Source organism: Ranitomeya imitator, chromosome 10 (assembly GCF_032444005.1).
Source record: "Ranitomeya imitator isolate aRanImi1 chromosome 10, aRanImi1.pri, whole genome shotgun sequence".
Classification (NCBI taxonomy): Eukaryota; Metazoa; Chordata; class Amphibia; order Anura; family Dendrobatidae; genus Ranitomeya; species Ranitomeya imitator.
The window spans coordinates 70,473,336-70,493,186 of record NC_091291.1 but is presented as its reverse complement, the minus strand read 5'-3'; the positions used below and the strand labels follow the sequence as shown (position 1 = coordinate 70,493,186).

The window sequence follows — 19,851 nt, the reverse complement described above, 5'->3', positions numbered from 1 at the left end:
CCTGATCATCAGGAACCAATGGGGAACACGCCAGGTGGCCTGCTGACCGGAATGCAGGTGTTGGCGATAGAACCCTGCTTTTGGCCACAGTCTCATCATGGCAGATGATGGTGAGCAGCAGCCTCAGCTTCTGGATAAAGTGCGGCAGGAAGCCGTGGGAAAGGAGCATATCAGAAGTGACCAGTCCAGCCGTAAAAGCTCGTCCAGGCAAGGATCTAGAGCTTCGACTGGCAAGGAGCCCCCTCGTGTTCCGGTACCTTTTTCTTTGGCGTACACTGGTAAGTGATCTACGTGAATGTTCACTCAGTGACGCGGGCCCCTTATACTTTGTCATTCTAGGGGAAGAGAAGTGCAAAGTCGAAACATAAGGAGTGTGCCCTATGTGAAGTTCCTTTACCAGATTACTACCCTAAAAAATTGTGTGCCTCCTGTATACAACAGACGGTGAGGTCTACAGGAGTGGAGGGGTTGAGTGACATCAGGCTAGATAGATGGTATCTCCCTTATTGTCCTCCCCTAGGTAGCGGAAGAATCTGCTTCTACGGCTAGTCTAAAGGAGATGATCCGTATGGAAGTTAAGGAATCCCTGCGGTCTTTGTCCCAGGCGGGAAGTTCAAAACAAAGAGCTTCGGTGATCTCAGACTCTTCGGAGGAAGATAAAGAGGAGGGTTCTTATGGCTCGATTCTCTCTTCCTCGTCATCAGAAGAGGACTCTGGCCGATTCTGTCTGCCTCTAGACCGGGTGGATAAACTAGTCAAGTCGGTCAGAGGCACGATGGGCCTAGAAGAGCCTAAGACTCAGCCTTCCCGTCAGGAGCTAATGTTCAGCGGCTTGGAACACAAGAAACGCAGATCTTTCCCGGTGAATGATAAAATTCAAGACCTGATTCTCCGGGAATGGAAAAAACCGGAGAAGAAAGGTTCTTTGCCACCGGCTTTAAAGCGCAGGTATCCCTTTGAAGATGCGGCTGTGGATACCTGGGACAAGGCCCCTAAATTAGATGCTGCGGTGGCGAAAGCATCTAAGAAAGCAGCATTACCTTTCGAGGACATGGGTTCCCTTAAAGACCCCCTTGACAGGAAGGCGGATACCTTCCTTAAAGGTACCTGGGAGATGGCAGCCGGATCTTTGAGGCCAGCAGTGGCTGCGACTTGTACAGCCAGATCCCTAATGGTCTGGCTGGAACAGTTGGAATCCCAGCTTAAAGAAGGCGCTTCCAGGAATTCTATTCTAGGTGCGCTTCCAGTGATTCAGGATGCTGCGGCTTTCCTGTCGGATGCATCGGTGGACTCGGTCAGAATGGCAGCCAGAGCAGCAGGACTCTCCAACGCGGCTCGTAGAGCCTTATGGTTGAAGTGTTGGTCGGGGGATATCCAGTCAAGATCCAAGTTATGCGCTATCCCATGTAAAGGGGAATATCTCTTTGGGCCAACTTTGGATGAGCTGCTCGAAAAGGCTGGGGATGATAAGAAAAAATTCCCTAATTTGTCATCAGCTTCTTACCGGCGTCCATTCAACAGGAGGATATTTGGTCGTGGAAGGAAGCGCGCGTCCTCACCCTCTAGAGAAAATTTTAGATGGGAGGATAGACGCAGGAAAGGTACGGGTTACATGTTTCGCCGTTCCTCAAAAGAACGTAAGAAACCAGACCAATGACTAGCAATCCCTGTGGGAGGGAGATTGTCAACCTTCTCTTCCGCATGGACTAACATCACGAATAGTGACTGGGTCCGAGGTATTATATCGGAAGGCCTAAAATTGGAATTTGTTCACTGGCCTCGGGATATTGTGACGCCCAAGAGACCGGGGTACCCAGCACCGGACCAATGGGGTCTGTCTCTTGAGGGGGATGTCACAGGTGGCTTGACCCGGTGCTGTGGCCTCAGGCAATGCACAGTGTAAAGGGTATCGTGAGGGAACAGGCACTTACTTGATCAGCAGCAGGTTCTCCCAGCGGTGATGATCCCAATCCTGGATAGATGGCTATTGTCCAAATGAAAGACTGAGGCACTGAAACGTTTAACCAGTTTACTTTAACAAAAAAAGGATTTACAACCAGTCCTGTCACCGGAGTCTGTATGGGAACTCTGAGTTACTTTGACCCTGCCGGGGTCTTCGCCTCTTATTGTGCGCAATATCTGTGTGGCCCTGCTGCTGTATGTGAACTGGCTGCCGGCCCAATCTGTCCCCTCCGGGTCCTGGTTCGACGGGCAACCCGAGTCCTTTTATCGGCTTACCCCTTCCAGGAGTACCGCTGAACTCTGTGTCTGTTGCTGCGTCCGACCCTAGTGAAGCTGATATCACCTCACGTTTTTCCGGTTGCTGTATTATATGTAATGAATACAGCCACGGATCCGGTATCCGTCTTTGCGCCTGTTCTGGGTAGTGATTAATGCTACCCGGTTCTCACAATGTCCTTTTTCTCTATCCCTCTTCTCCTCAGGCCGGTGATTTAGGCCTGGTAACAGTCACAGGGCTGTTAGAGATTCAACTGTATGACCTCTCACTTTCAGCTCCTTAGCCCAACTGCCATTTCTTCTCTCAGACCAGAATGGATCAAGGGGAGTCTCTGGAGCTCCCCCTTCTGGCCGGAGGTGGTAGTGCAGTCTTGCTATTTTAGTATTTGTACTTACTGTCAGTAACTATTTTTGTGGCAAATACCCCTAGGGGTGCCACAATAAGTTTATGCTAACCCCCTTGCGTTCCTCCACTATTGAGCAGACGGCCCTAGAGTCAGAGGTCATGACTTTATGCCGTAAAAATGTACTGATTGAGGTTCCGGAGTCAGAAAGAGGAAGAGGATTCTACTCTCCTCTTTTTCTGATTCAAAAACCAGACAAGTCGTTCAGGACTATTATCAATCTTAAATCCCTTAATGAATACCTGGTTAATACCACGTTTAAAATGGAGTCAATCAGTTCTGCAATAAAGATGTTGTTTAAACACTGCTTCATGGTAGTTGTGGACTTAAAGGATGCATACTATCATGTTCCTATCCACGAAAACTTTCAGAGGTTTCTACGTGTGGCGGTGTCTATGGGAGGTATTGTTCGCCATTTTCAATTTAGAGCCCTTCCCTTCGGCCTCTCAGCATCTCCCTGGGTATTTACTAAAGTAGTTGCGGAGGTTATGGCGCACTTACATGAATCCGATATCCTCATTGTCCCGTATCTGGATGATTTCCTAATAGTGGGGAACTCAGTAGACCATTGCCTGGCTCAGGTTAAAACAGCTATATTTAAACTGGAAAATCTGGGCTGGATCGTAAATTACGATAAGTCCCGTTTACAACCCCTAAAGACCCAGAGGTTCCTAGGGCTGCTGTTAAATTCCGAGTCTCAACAATGCTGTCTTCCACCTGATAAATTACTTCATATCCAACAACAGGTGTTAAAAGCAATTAATAAACCATCCATGACCCTTAGACAGGCTGTCTTTGTTAGGTTCCCTAACTTCCTGTATTCCCGCAGTCCGTTGGGCCCAATTCCACTCCAGGCCTTTACAGTTTGACGTACTACATTATGATAGAGTCTTACAGGGTTCCTTGCAGGGTCAGATGACATTGAGTTCAGGGGTTCTTGCATCTCTTAGATGGTGGCTAGAGGAAGACAATCTATCAGCAGGAGTTCCCTGGGTGACTCAGGTGACTCGGGTAATCACAACAGACGCCAGCCCCACGGGGTGGGGGGCACACATGGGTGACGTTGTAGTCCAGGGTCTATGGGACTCCCAAACATCGGCCTCTTCCAATCAGAAGGAGTTGATGGCAATTGAATTCTCAATTAAGGAACTCCTCGTGTATCTACAGGGTCACCATGTCAAAATCCTCTCCGACAATCAGGTGGCAGTTGCCTACGTGAATCACCAAGGTGGAACACGCTCCGAGTCCCTGATGGAAATAGCGGACCGCCTGCTCCAGATAGCGGAAAACCATTTTCTATCTTTAACAGCAGTACATATAAAAGGGAAGGAAAATATAAGGGCGGACTTTCTAAGTCGAAACACCTTAAGACAAGGAGAATTGTCTCTGAACACAAAAATCTTCAACCAGATTGTTCGCAGGTGGGGTCATCCAGAGGTGGACTTATTTGCCAACAAGGACAACAGAAAAGTGAAAAAATTCTGTTCCTTAAATCCCAGGGAATATCCGCTGGCAGTGGATGCCTTCCTGATCAGATGGGATTTCCGGTTGGCTTATGCGTTTCCCCCGCTAAACCTGTTGCCTCTGGTGGTCAGAAAGATAAGGGAGGATCAAGCGAGAATCATACTGATCGCTCCGTTCTGGCCCCGAAGGGCTTGGTTCTCCTGGCTCAGGACCATGTCGGTGGAAGACCCCTGGATACTGCCGGACATCCCGGACCTACTTCATCAAGGTCCGATCAACCATCCACAAGTGAAAGGTCTCCATTTGACGGCATGGTCTTTGAGAGGTCACTGTTAAAAAACAGAGGATTTTCTCCAAATCTCATTGATACCCTTATGAAGAGTAGAAAACTCATAACAACTAAGATCTACTCTAGAACTTGGAGGAAGTTTCTGGCCTCTTCAAATTTTAATATCGAAGAGGGTTTACCAATTAACCAGATTCTAGAATTCCTGCAGAGGGGGCTAGAGCTAAATCTATCCACAAGTACTCTAAAAGTACAAGTCTCAGCCCTGGGGGCTCTATTTTCTTGTAACATTGCTGGTAATTATTGGGTATCAAGGTTCATCAAAGCAGCTAGTAGATCCAGACCTATACACAGGAATAGGTCAATGCCTTGGGATCTCAATCTAGTCCTCTCAGCCTTGACTAAAGAACCGTTTGAGCCCTTACATTCAGCCTCACTTAAATTACTATCCCTCAAAACAGCATTCTTGGTGGCAATTACATCTGCTCGTAGGGTAGGAGACATACAGGCTCTTTCTAGGCTCTCCCCCTATACAGAGTTTCTACAGGACAGAGTAGTCCTCAGACCAGATCCAGCTTATTTACCTAAAGTGGCCTCAGATTTTCATAGATCTCAGGAGATAGTTCTACCATCATTTCTCCCTAATCCTTCTAATTCCAAAGAGGAGTTACTCCATACGTTAGATGTTAGGAGATGTCTATTAGAATATATATCAGTCACTGATGCTTGGAAGAGAGAGGATGCGTTGTTTCTATCCTTCCAAGGTCCCAGGAAAGGTCTTAGAGTGTCAAAGTGCACGTTAGCAAAGTGGATTAGGGAGGCTATCTCTCTAGCTTATACTGCAGGTGGAGGTCCAGCTCCGCAGAATCTGAGGGCACATTCCACCCGGGCCATGGCTACATCCTGGGCGGAAAGATCTGGTGTCTCCATCGACCAGATATGTAAGGCGGCTACGTGGTCATCCCCTTCCACCTTTTTCAAACACTATAGGTTGGACTTGGGGTTCTCTTCTGATCTCACCTTTGGGTTAAGGGTGCTGCAGGCTATAGTCCCTCCCTAAGGTAGTTTACATCTCTGTAATTCTCTCGTAGTGCTGTCATGGGAGTCCGAATAAAGCATTAAGCTACTTACTGGTAGCGGCATTTTTCGGAGGCCCATGACAGCACCCTTAGTTCCCTCCCTATTCACGTGGGGGTTGCACTTCCTATAGCATATATAATGAGATAGATAGATCTCACGTGTGGTATATAGTTCAATATGATGGATTATTTTTGTACATAAACTGGATATAATGTATATTTGTGTGCTACTAACCGCGGTAGTCCTCTCAGGCTCTAATATACAACTGATGCATGGGGAGAGGTACCGCCCTTTTGTATCTGTAGGTTTCCTGTTCCTGAAGGGTGGATCCCCTCTCTCGTAGTGCTGTCATGGGCCTCCGAAAAATGCCGCTACCAGTAAGTAGCTTAATGCTTTATTACATACATGACAAGGATAAAGGCAGCGATATGTAACAAACATTGCAATATTCCAGCTATCCAGCCCCCAAGTCCCTCAAACCAATTGGCTAGATTAAAAAGGAGAAGATGTCTGCTCACTAACTGTCCCTATTACGGTCATTGTCTTTATCATATTAATCTCTGAGTCTTTGAATATCCTCTAACTTTAACTTTAGAGTACTATTGGGATCTGTATAATGACAGCATGTGGGTCTAATAACCTGACACATACCACCCTGTGCTGCTGTTAAGTAATCCAGTACTACAATGTGTTGATTAATGACTATGATAAGTTAGTTTTGGACAGCGACAGTAGTATTAAGTATATCCAATATATCCCAAATTTGATCATCTGGATAGTCTGTGGCCCTAAGCAATTTATCCCATATTTGTGTAATCATAGGGTAAATGAAAATAGAGCTGACAATTTTATTGGCTATACCCATCTGTACTATTAATCTTTCATGATATTGTACAAACTTATTATTCAAGGATATTGTGGAATTTAGGCTGTCCCATTCGGTTATCAATATTATTATATGGAAATACGAAAAACCAAAACATTATGTCCCCTTATTTGCTACTAGTTTGTTTGACCAGCTTGCACTGCGATACGTGGATCCACGTCGGCCTTCCTTCCAGCTTTACTGACATAGGAGTGATGAGGAGGACTTGGTAGGGACCGTCATACAAGGGTTCTAGTCCGTGTTTTCTGACATAGCTTTTCACGACCACAAAACCACCAGGCTTCAAATTGTGACAAGTGTCGGTTTCTGCTGAATCTGGAAGGGAAGAAGAAACTAAAACATGGGTGTTAGCAACATTTTTACTAAGCTGAATAGCATATTGAACAGCACGGTCAGTTTCTTCTGACAACTACTGAGACTGGAAATTTGCAACTGAGGACTAGCACCAAACAATATCTCATATGGGGACAGGCCATGTTTTGCAATAGGGGTAGTACGAATGTGTAAGAGCCCTGGCCATGGAGCCGTAGTCTCCTGCATCATTTTGGTCAATTGTCCCTTCAGTGTGCCGTTCAGCCTCTCAACTTTCCCACTGGATTGTGGAGAGTATGGAGGGCTGCAGTGGGTCTAAGCATTGTCAGAACCTCCTGATACACATGAGAAGAAAATGCTGGACCTTGGTCACTTTCGACGACTTCTGGAACACCATATCTGCATATAACTTCCATCACCAGTTTCTTTGCTGTGGTCTTTGCAGTCATGTTGGTAACGGGGAATGCTTCTGGCCAACTGGAGAACATATCGACAACCACCAGACAATATTCATACCTTCCAGACTTAGGCAACATGATGTGTTCCACCTGGAGCTTTTGGAAAGGATAGTCAGGCTTAGCAAGATGTTTCGGGGGTACACGTTGAAGTTGACCAGGATTGCAGGTCTGACAGATATTACATGCACGGTTGAGTGCTGTCAGGACTGTGGAAATACCTGGAGTCCAGTAGAATTTTTTTGTACCAGGGCAAGGGCCTGGTTTTTCCTCGGTGTGTGGGCCCATGTTCCCACATGGCAATAGCAGGGTACATCCGCTTAGGGAGACACACAAGTTGGTCCTTTTTCCAGAGACCATTGTTCATACGTGCTCCATCAGCCTTCCACTGCTTCACTTCTTCCTTTGGAGACATTCTCTGCATCGTCATTAAGGCTAGGGTCACATTGCGTTAGTGCAATCCGTTTAGCGCTAGCGGATTGCGCTAACGCAATGTTTTCTATGGGGCTGCGGTCGGGGTCGCGGTAACGTCCCCGCTCTCGCAGATCCCCGATCTGCGAGAGCGGGGAACGGACCGCGGGCGCGCCTCGGACGCTGCTTGCAGCGTCCGGCGCGCCAGGAAACACCGGCGCGTCGCTAGCGCGTGCCGAACATGGCACGCGCTAGTGAAGCGCGTTCCCATTGCCTTCAATGGGCGCGTTAATGGACGCGTTGCACGGCGTTAATTTCGCCGTGCAACGCTGTCCGTTAAACGCGGTCCCATAACGCAATGGGAACCCAGCCTAAGCGGTCTCGCGGGGTCCGGCAGAAAACCTCAGTCTGGCATAGATCATCAGGTTTCTGTAGAGTCAGTGTTTCTTGTAACTGTTTACGCTGAGAGCGTGTGGTCACCATAGTTGGTATGGTCTGTTCAACGGGTAGGAGAGCAGCAGCTTTTGCTTGCATATCCGCAAAGGTGTTACCAACAGTCTGTGGACTGTTCCTAGGACCGTGTGCCTTAACTTTGCTAATGGCCACCTGGGTAGGTAATTTGATTGAGTCCATGAGGGTTTCAACAGCTTCAGCATTCTTCACTGGAGTCCCGGCGGTAGTAATAAACCCTCGATTGGCCCATAGAGCTCCGAAATCATGAGCAATTCCAAATGCATACTGTGAGTCCGTGTATATATTAGCCCGCCTGTCTTTGGCCAGAACACATGCAGTAGACAGATCCTGAAGTTCTGCTTCTTGTCCTGACAGGGAGGGAGGGAGTGCAGCTGCGTGCACTACAGTGTCTTCCGTAGTAACAGTGTATCCTGTGTGGAATCTGCCAAACTCATCATACCTTGAACCGTCTTTCAGGGCTTTGTAGAGAGGCTGCATTATGCGGGATGCGTCCGGTATCCACTGACACAATAAGTACATAGTCCAAGAAAACGCTGGAGTTTAGTCTCATCTTTTAGGAAAGGAAGGGAGCTGACGGCTATTTTTCTTTCTTCTGTGAGGTGTCTGGCACCCTGAAGGAGACAGTGACCCAAAAATATCACTTGACCAAGGCAGAACTGAAGTTTCGAGGCCGAAACCCGACAGTTCAGATCTGCAAGATACTTGAGGAAACTAGCAGTGGCAACAATGGCTTCCTGCTCTGTCCATACACACAAGAAAAGATAATTCACATACTGAAGCAGCGTGACATAGGGGTGTTCTAACTGCCAGGGTAAAAGACATTGGCCCATATTTTTTTTTTTTTTTTCAAACTGATTGGGACTGTTTTTTGGGCCCCTTGTGGCATAACTGTCCACGTCAATTGTCGTCCCTGATAAGTGAATGCAAACAGAAACTGGCAATCTGGGTGTAATGGAATGCTGAAGAAGGCATTGGCGAGGTCGATGACTGTGAACCAAGCAGCATCCTGAGATATCTGGGACAAGAATATGTGGATTAGGCACCACCGGAGTTTCTAGAACAGTAGCTGCATTAACTGCCCTTAGGTCTTGTACCAGCCGGTACACAGGGGGTTGGCCGGGTGGGGTCTTTTTCTTAACGGGAAACAAAGGCGTGTTACATGGGGAAACACATGGTACCAGGGCACCATTATCGAGTAATGTTTGTATTTGCCCCTTGGGGCCCTGCTCCTGATCATATTTCAAAGGGTACTGATGGACTTTGGGAAAAGGGGCACCAGGTTTGAGAAACACTTTTACTGGTTTTACAGGCATTATTGGGGGTGGATCTGGGCCTATCAGGGCCATCATCACTGTGGAAAGGGCATGTAAGATACAGATCTCATTGTGTTCATCTGCATAGGGGTTATATAACGTAAATACCATCAGACCATCATCTTGGAATTGTATTCTGGAGCGGAACTGTGATAATAAATCTGCCCCCAGTAAATTTACCGGACATGAGGGAGAGATTACAAACTGAGCAGTAACTTCAGGGAAAGGTCCCACAGGGATAGGTTTTGTGAGAGTATATTTATTGAGTCTACCATCTACTCTAATTAAAACAAGCTCTTGATCTGAGAATTGACATGGCGGGGCTTGGGAGGAGATTCCCAGACATAGGGTTAAAAAGGGATATTGGAGTATGGGACTGGATTTGTGTAAGGCAGGAGGGCTGGAGCTGGAGTCTGAGCCACAGATAAGGAATGGAGCTGCGTCCTTGCAGCTGTGGGGGGGGGGGCTGAGATTAGAGCAGAAATCCCTGCAGCTACTGGTTTTTTTTTTTAATCAAATATTTTTATTAAACAGTAAGAAAAATATAAGTAGATTACATTACTGTAAACAGTACATACATATGCTCTGCATTTTCAATAAACTTTTTAATCCCAAACCAGCTTCCCTCCCCTCCCCTCCCCCCCATCCCCGGAGACCCAAGAAAAACCACTCCGATCCTCCCAAACGTCTATCCTTAACCAAGAACAAGAAGGTGTCATGTCAATACTGCTCCCACGGGGGCAGAGTACCCAAAAAACTAGAAAACAATCTCCAGATCACGCCGACTTGAGCCAAGGATTCCACAACTTGTTGAAAAGGTCCATCTTGTTTCTTTTAGAATAAATGCTCTTCTCCAATGCCACGATATAGTCCACTTGTGTCATGAAATCTCTTCTCGTTGGTGGCTCTACCCTTATCCAAAACTTAGCGATCAACTTTCGAGCAATAAACAGCAATCTTGCAATGACTGTTTTGTACGAGTTATCAGTTACAATCTCCTCTACGTAACCCAATATACATACCAAAGGATCCCGTGGTATCGAACATTTGTATGTTAGTCCCACTTTATTTAGCACCACGATCCAAAACGAGGATAACCTGGGGCACTGCCACATCATATGGAGGATACCCGCCTCGGACTGCGAGCACCTAGGGCATTCGGAGTTAGGTCTTAAACCAGCTTTATACAACATGTCCGGAGTTCTATAAGCCCTATGAATGACCAACAGCTGTGACAGCCTCCCAGGCTCACTCATCGAGATCCTGGGCACGTATTCCAATATTGAGTCCCACTGATCGCCGTCAATCACCCCCAGGTCTGCCTCCCACTTTGCTCTAGCTCTGATAGGGTGCCCCTCTAAAAAGGAAAATAGGAGAAATTCATATATTCCTGAGATCACCCCCTTCGTGCCTTCCCCTATGAGGATAAAATCTAGCATTAGATCCACCTGGATCTCCATAGGCCCCTTCTTACATTGTGCCCGATATGCATGAGAGATGCGGTTGTATTGGTACAATTCAGAGCTTGGCAGCTGAAATTCCTCCTGTAGTGTTTCAAAATTCTTAATTCTACCCTGGTGCAAAACTTGGCTTATCCGAGAAATTCCCGCTCCCTTCCAAACATGGAATCCCTCCATCTGTCTAAACTCCTGCAAGAGACAATTATTCCATATGGGCGAAAACCTAGTAAGTGCCCTCACACCCCTAATTCCTTTAACTTTGTCCCAAACCTTATGGATGAGCCTAACAGTGCAAAATTTAGTCCCCTTCTCTCGGAAATGCCCACCCTCCAAACCCTCAACTAGTACCCTTGACCCAATCAGTTTCCTCAGACTGCAGGGTGTCCGCTCCCAACCCGATTCCACACCCCATCCCCTAAAATGCTGACATTGTGAAGCCAAAAAATATAACCATGGGTTGGGCAGTGCCACTCCCCCCTCCGTCTTTGGTCTTTGTAGGATTTCCTGTTTAAATCTAGGACTTTTCCCTCCCCAAATCAGCTCGCCAAATAGAGATCTAATCCTCCGAAATCTATTCCGCGATATCCATATAGGGGAGTTGTGCAGCACGTAGAGAAGTTGCGGCATCACAATCATCTTTATTAGATTTATTCTACCAATGACCGATAAGTGTAACTTTTTCCACGCCTGAACCTTAATACGTATCTTCCGCAATAGTGGCTCCAAATTTAGTTCCTCAAAACTCGTCAGAGGCAACGCAATCTGAATCCCCAAATATTTAAATTTATCCACCAACCTCAACTTTGCATGAGATTCCCTCATAGCACTATTCTCATAATCCCCATCCACTAACATCATATTGGACTTTTCCCAATTGATTCTCAGGCCAGAGTAGCTCCCAAATTCTTCAATAATGGCCTCCGCCCCTGTCAGGGACTCCCCCGAATCCTCCAAGAAGAGCAAAATATCATCTGCGTATAGCGCTACCTTCTCTTCCGAATCTCCGTACATAAATCCCCTCACCTCCTGGGAACCTCTAATTTTTGCAGCAAGGGGTTCCACCGCCAAGGCAAAAAGCAGTGGGGACAAAGGACAGCCCTGTCTAGTCCCCCTAGACAAAGAGAAAGTCTGAGAGGACGCCATTCACCCTTACCTTTGCCACCGGGGAAGAATACAGCAGCCGCACCCATGAGATGAACCTAGGTCCAAACCCCAAACGTTCCAACACTGTCCACAGATAACTCCACTCCACACAGTCAAAGGCTTTGTGGGCGTCCAAAGATGCCACAACCCGTTTGCCAGCATTATCTGAAGGGATTTGTAAATTTAAGAACAACCTTCTCAGGTTGATTGCCGTTGACTTGTTAGGCATGAAGCCTGACTGGTCAGGGTGCACCAATTTGTCTATCACCCTACTCAACCTATTTGCCAAGGCTTTTGCCAAAATCTTAATATCGGCAGTCAATAGTGAAATTGGTCTATAGGATTCTGGCATCAGTGGATCTTTATCAGCCTTAGGGATAACCACCACTATAGCCTCTCTCATCGACAAAGGCAACTCCCCTCTTTCCAGCGAGCTATTGTACACCCCCACCAGCCTGGCCAACAGAGTTTCTTTCAAGGTCTTATAAACCTCGGCTGGAATGCCGTCCGCTCCCGGGGCCTTACCCCCCGCAACACCTGCCAAAGCCACCCCCAGTTCCTCCTCCCCAATCGGTTCCTCCAATAATTCACACTCCTCTCTACTCAACCGGGGCATATCAATTTCTTCCAAGTACCTCTCCATATCCTCGGATCCCTTCTCCACACTGGACGTATATAATTTTCCATAAAATTTCCTGAACACTTCCAGGATCTGCTCCCCCTGAGTAACCAACGTTCCCTCCTCCGTCTTAATAGAGTAAACATGTGAAGAGTCTCTTTGCGCGGATGCCACTACCGAGAGCAAGTGCCCCACTTTCTCCCCCTCCGAGTAGAAAGTTTCTCTCTGGAAGGCCCTCAACCTCTCCGCCTTTTTCAAAAATAACTGATCGACCTCCCGCTGAGCTGCCCTCATACGACTCTGAGATTCCCCGGTACGATGTTCCCCCAATGCCGCCTCTGCTGCTTTCAACTCCTCTAAAACGCCCTGATCCCGCTCTTTGGTCCTTGTCTTATGTCTTGAGATATCCCTAAACAAAATTCCCCTTAAATAAGCTTTCATGGTGTCCCACACTACATGGCATTCCGCGCTCCCTTCATTAATTTTGAAAAATTCCTCTATCTCTACTCCCACCTTTGCCATGTCCAAAATTTGTAGCCAGACTGGGTGAATTTTCCAACCCGCCCTCCTTAATCCAACCTGACCTGACAACTTTAGAGAGACCCGAACTGGGCTATGGTCTGATAAAATTCTGGGATTATATTCCACCCCGTTTAACAGTTCGTTCATCCTATCGTTACCCAAGGCAACATCAATTCTTGACATCGAGCCGTATGTAGTCGAGTAACAGGAATAGGAATATGTATTGGGATTGCGGACCCTCCATAAATCAATCCAACCAATTTCTCTGAGATAGTTACCAAAGGGAGTGTCATTACCGTCCCTGCGCTGTGATGCGTGGTTACTCTTGTCCCAGTGGTCATTTGCTATATTGTTTACATCACCCACCACCAGAAGGGGGATCCCATCCCAACCTCTTATAGCCTCCAATATGTCCTGGATCTTCCTTCCAGAGTATGGCGGAGGTATATACAATGATACTATGCACATTAAACAGTCAAGGATTTTACACACTAACAAAACGTATTGACCATCCGTATCAATTTTAACCTCAACTTCCTCAAATGGGGTATTAGTGTGAATTAAGACTGACACTCCCCTCGCGTAACTAGAGAACGTCGAATGATACGCCTTGCGCACCCACCGTTTCTGTAATATATCAACTTTTTCCTCCACTAGGTGGGTTTCTTGCAGGCAGATCACCGAGGGCCTCTGTTTCAGAAGATACTGAAATATTGCCGCGCGCTTAGTGGCGTCCGCTAACCCCCTAACATTCCAGCTTATAATATTAACGTCCCCTCCCATTTTCTAGAGAAAAAACAATGAGTTAGAGCAGTCTCCTTCAGGTCTCCCCCGACACCCCCCCACCCCCTCCCATCCCCCTTTCCCAACTTCCCCATCTAAAACTCAATAGAATTCAACTAGTACAAACTTTCTTTCTCTGTATGAGAACTGAGAGCTCTTGATACAACCTAGAACTGAGCCCCTTGCAGTCCATCTCTCCCCCTCCCACCGCTATCAACATGAAATATTCTTTGCGCCGCCGAGCACACTATTTCAAACTTTTGGGTGCATTCTGTAAGACAAGTTCAAAAATCACCATCAGGGGGTATAAACAAATGAATGACGAAGTCTCAGCGTCAGTCTCATCGGCTCCGATCCTCGCCAATTTTCTTAGTATTGGTATCTAGCCAGTGCATAGCCTCCTCCGGGTTCTGGAAAAAATGAACACGGTCCAGCGCCACCACCCTGAGCTTAGCCGGGTATAACATCGAATATTTTAGGTCCAGGTCTCGGAGCCGCCTCTTGACCTCGCCGAACCTCATTCTCAGTTTCTGCACCGATGCCGAGTAGTCCGGATAAATGGAGATCCGATTTCCGTCTATGCTCAGTCCGTCACTGATCCTGGCCTTCCTTAGTAGAGTTTCCCGGTCCCGATAGTCCAAAATTTTTGCCAGCAGAGCTCGAGGGGGGGATCCAGGCGGCAGGGGCCGGGTGGGGACTCTATGGGCCCTCTCCACGGAGAAGTGGTTGGTAAGGTCTGCTCCTCCCACCGAGTTTTTGAGCCATGCCTCAATGTATTCCGTAGGATTATTCCCCTCCACCTTCTCCGGCACCCCAATTATTCTTAGATTGTTCCTACGGGAACGATTTTCCAGGTCATCTGTTTTAAATTCCAGTTCTGCAATGCGCTGAATGTATCTCTTTTCTCTTTTCAACAGTTCATTTGTCTGATCTTCCACACTGCCCACGCGCTCCTCCACCACCTCCACTCTTTTCTCCACTTTACGCATAGCAGAATTAAGGGACTTCATTTCAACTGTTAGATCGTCTACCCTTAGGTTCAGCGCAGCCAGGGCAGATTTGCAGTGTATAACGACTGAGAAAATGTCCTGCAGTGTAGGTTCCCCCACGTTTGATTGCTGCGCACCCCCAGAGTCCTTAGCCTGCACTGGACTGGCGGTGGGTGACATGTTAGTTGTCTCTTGCATCTCCTGCCTCTTCCCTGGAGAAAGCCGCTCCTCCACCACACTGAGGGTGTCATCCCCTCCTCTCTCCTGTCTCTGCGGGACTTCCTCCTCATCTGGCCCCTCAGGGCCCAGCAGCAGGGCACCCCCCTCCTCTGTCCGAGCAAACCGCTCCAGCCGGGCGATTACCTCAAGCCTCCGGCGGTATGCGGTGCTGGCTCTGGCCGCCTCCTCCTCTGCCACGGCGCCATCTTGGATTTTCGCGCCAGCCGCGGGCGCTGACTGTCTTTTGCGCGGCATTACCGCTCTTCTCCTTTCGCTGCCTCCGGCACTCTCCTCCGTGCCCAGGGGTCCTGCGGAGCAACTTCGCCCGGTTTTCGGCGCTCGGCGGCGCCTTCAAGGGTGAGGATTTAGGAGCGGTGCGGGGAGAGAGATCCGTCGCACGTCCGCTCACATCGCTCGCTAGGCCACGCCCCGCAGCTACTGGTTTAACCTTGGCCTTCCCTGTTGATACAGAGTGGGTTAAGTTCTGAACACCTTTTTTTTTTTTTCTCTTTCTTACTACTTTTAATGCATCATGTGGAGTGGAAGTCTCAATATCGGATCTAACTGACATTATTGCCTCTTTCAATTCAGATTTAAGGCCGGACATCAAAGCTACTGCAAAAAGGTGTGAATGGGCTTTATTATACAGTGAAAACCCCAGATCTTTAAATACTACCATAAGACGACCATAGAACTTCTCAGCAGTCCAGGATATATTGGTGCTTTGGGGTTAAGGGGCACAGGGCTTACAGTCGGGAGAAGAGGCTTGATTTCCTGGGGAGGGACCTTATCATCTAGCAGGGAGACCCCCTGTTCCAGATCATCATTTTTAATTGTTTGTCTTTCTAACACATTACCCTCAATCACTTTCTCAGTTCCTTCTTGTACCACAAACATCCAGTTTTTGTCATAGCAATAGACAACTTTCCTTTTTCAACGTAACAAAAACAAATCCGAATTCACTTTCTCTGTTAATTCTTAATTAGCTATATATCAACCATTCAACTTGAAGCAGGTGAATCTTTTACCAATCTTTCAATTACACTGATAACCAACCAATCTCTTTCAAGTTTCCTTCTAAAACTAGGCGCCATTTTTTACTTTAAACTTACAATATTTCTTTCTACTTCAATACAATATTGTACTATTGCTTTAAATAAAGCACAGATCTCCCAGCATATACTACACAAAGATAGAAAATTCAGAGAGGACGCAGCATTGTGCCCCCTCCATACCAGAAACGCAGAACAGATAAGAACATCACAGCATTCCTCAACACAGAAAGAAAGCAATAGCGCAGCTGTTTGACCCCTCCCATCTTGGAAATTTCACACAGAAACGGCATACAGCAGTTCTCAGACTTAATTAATTTCTACAAAACCTTCATCACACAATTCACATGCCAGAACACCTTAGAAAAACCAATGACTGAGAATATTTTCAATATTTTCCTGCATTCCTGACAGAGTTCTTTCCCCGTCTTTGGGCTAACAATATCAGATTCATCACACACACGGAAACTGATTCTACTTTAGAGCTAAATATCCTTACTTAGTCGTGCACAATACCAGAGCGGCCGTTTTAGTTTGTTTCACTAGGTTTACCTGTCCCCCTCTGGGACAACCCAAAAACGCGGTACTCAACGAAAGGAGGAGGGCCGTCTCAAACTAACCCTCCGGATACCTCTAGAAATACACATATACGGTATATCTATATATTCCTGAGTTACGCATCCTACCCATCTTCGATCACCTCACCACGCCTGATTCTAACAGTGATCAGGAATTCAGGATATTTTGACTATAAAGAGAATTACATCACTGGTCAATCCGGGGTGTCCGTCCCTTATGAGGTACGGTTCGAGCACTCGGCTCCCAACGGAACTACACCTCTATATGATTCCACCCAAGAATCACCCCACCATCGGGGACAAACCTCAGATCCTCTTTGCAGCAACAAACACAGGAAAACCACACCAAACGGTCAGTCTGGACAGTATAACTGCCAACTTACCGTGGTTGTTGTGGGGGATGATCAGTCCCAATTTTCCAGTGCCTGTGTCCGGTCCGAGGGTCCTTTGTCTTGTTGTCCTCCGGGGGGCAGAGGCATTCCTGTTTGGGGCCCCACGTTTTCGGGCGCCAACTGTTGAGGGAGGATCTAAACTGATCCTTCACGGTTGACTCAGTGATTTCCAAATTAATCTAAAGGGCGTTGCCGGCAACTGAAAATGACCAGACGGAGACTCGTGCCTCTGTGTGGGGGATCGAGCAGATCTCTGGCCCCCGTTTATTGTGTATGAGTTTTCATAGTCATAGAAATTATACTTCAACCAATCAGCATAAGAACATGCTCACAGTTCTTAACCTATAAGAATGCAGGAACAGTCTGTACATCAAAGTCTCGTAGAACAATGCACCCTCAGTCTCATGTCCTGGCAGATTGCAACAATCAAGGTCTCATAACAGCTGTAAACTTTAGTCTAGTAACAAAATTTATATTCAAAACAACAAAATGGAGTCGAAAAGCACAAAATGGAGAATCCTTCTTAACATGTTCCTTCACAAACCAACCTTGCAGAAGCTGAGGGTTGCAGCCCCCAGCTTTTAGTTTTGCCTAGTTGGTCCAAGAAAATAGGGGGGAACCCACGTCTGGTTTTTCATTCATTTCCTTAGATCCCAGCCGGTGGCTGTGGAATACCCCGATCATCCGCACCTACTGTCACTGTTATTAGCGGCAGCAGGTGTTGGATGATAGGGGTAAGAGTCCCAAAAGCCCCCACCTGCTGCTGTTCGGACTTTAATATAACACTTATCATTCTCCTCTGTTTGCCAGCAGAGGAGGGGAGAATGATGAGAGCTGGCTTCAGCACCCGCCGCCACGGAACAGCGCTTACTGAAGTGCTTCTTCCCTGGCGGCCGTCCGTGTGGTACTGATGCGGCACACGGTTGCCACACACAGTATACACATGGACACTGATATCTCCGGTACTGTTTTTTTCCGGTACGAGAAATAAACGGATGTGTGAAACAGGCCTAAGAGGTCTTTTCGGAGTAAGAAATATTTCCGCAGAAGGCCCCCGAGACCGCAAAATAGATGGAATGAGGGGGGGAAAAAGGTAGAGGGTTTCCCTTTGGGAGTTCCTCTCATGATAGGAAGCCCTCCAAGTGACAGTCTTTCCCAGGTGGGGGGTAGACTATCCCACTTCCTTCTGGCCTGGGAAAACCCTATTCAAGTCAGGCATAAGGATAGACTTTCTTTCGTTGCCACTCCCGAATTTGACAAATGCTTGACAAAGACCCATGTGGGTTGAAACGTTGCACTTTGGCAAATAAAGGAATCCATTTTTGAACACTTTCACCTGGATTGGATGCTGTCCTTCATTGTTTACTATCCATGCCAAGGTAGACTGTCTCCACTGAACCTGGAGCCAGGGAAGCCTGTATGCAATAACTGCAAACCTGGTGGCAGCCCTGCGTCAGGCAACCTCACACACGTGCCTTGCATGGCTCACGTACTCAACCTGGTTGTAAAACAATTTCTCCTCCATTATCCGGTCCTTCATTTCCTGCGGCAGAAAGCATAGTCGCTGTGTGCTCACTTCCGATGATCGCACCCCACAGGTCATCGACTTGCATCGCTGCAGATGTCTTTTGACCTACCGGTTAACAATTTTATTTGCCATGTTCCAACACGGTGGATTTCCACTCTGCGACTGTGGCAGCAGCAACAAGCACTGGTGCAGTATGTCCTTTTGCATTGCCTGGGCCAACGAAGTACGGACGTGGTGCAAAGCACACTTTTGAAGTGGGCACAGATGAAGGACCTCTGCAACCTTCTGCACAGTTTTGAAATGGCTTCTAAAATGGTTAACGCTGATAATGTTGTCATCAGCATCACTACTCTGATCATCTACATGCTGGAGCACAATTTGAATAGTCTGCGTGAGGAGATGATGGTCCCAGAGGAAGAGGTGGAAGCCGAGGAGGATTCAGAATACATACCAATATCTCAAATTTCCAGATGGTCGTCGCAGAGGCGGGTGCCATGGGAGAGTGGCTTACAGCGATCGAAGGGGGGCTCATGGTGCTAGAAAAAACGGTTAGTGAAAGTACAGGAGCCGAGAAATAAAGGGAAGAGTATAACGTGATGGAAGCGCAACAGTTGGGAGATGAAGAGGATAATGATCTCCTCTCTATTGTCTGTGTTTGGTGGGAGGGGATGGAGGAAGCAACCTTGAATGTTACCCTGCCAACACCACACCATGGACTTGGACCTCATGGAAGCGCTCCACATGAGCGCCTTCTTGCTGCACTATCTTCAACATGATGCCTGTAATCTTAAGGTTAGAAATAGTACTAACTACTAGGTTGCCACTCTATTACATCCACAGTACCAGATGACCCCCACCTTTCCTCCGCATGCCGAAGTATCGAAACAGGCTTGTAGACCAACTTAAAAATGGTTTTCCCCAAGACAGCAGTGAGGCATACAGTGTGCATCCCAGTTCTAGACGTCAAACCCAGGGAACATCAAGGAGTCCTTGCAAAAAACATTAACAGCAGTGGCATAAACAATTTGTGAGTTGTTTCACACACTTTTTTTAAAATTTATTTTTACTAGCTCGTTCAACAGCACAACAGAGTACAAGTCTGACACATGGTGAACGACTGGAGAGTATGGTGCAGCAGTATCTGGAGCTCAATATCGATGCCATCAGGGGAGGTTTGGTCTCCCATTGAATCTAATGGGATTCGGGTATGTTCGTTGAACCATTCGAACATGTTCAGCGAGCG

General features: G+C 47.2%; 1 protein-coding gene across 1 annotated transcript in view; it reads left to right on the top strand.

The window, feature by feature from the left end:
• Positions 1-19,851, top strand: part of LOC138651521 (sacsin-like) — a 163,540-nt gene that overhangs the window by 43,793 nt on the left and 99,896 nt on the right. The window lies entirely within an intron of this gene.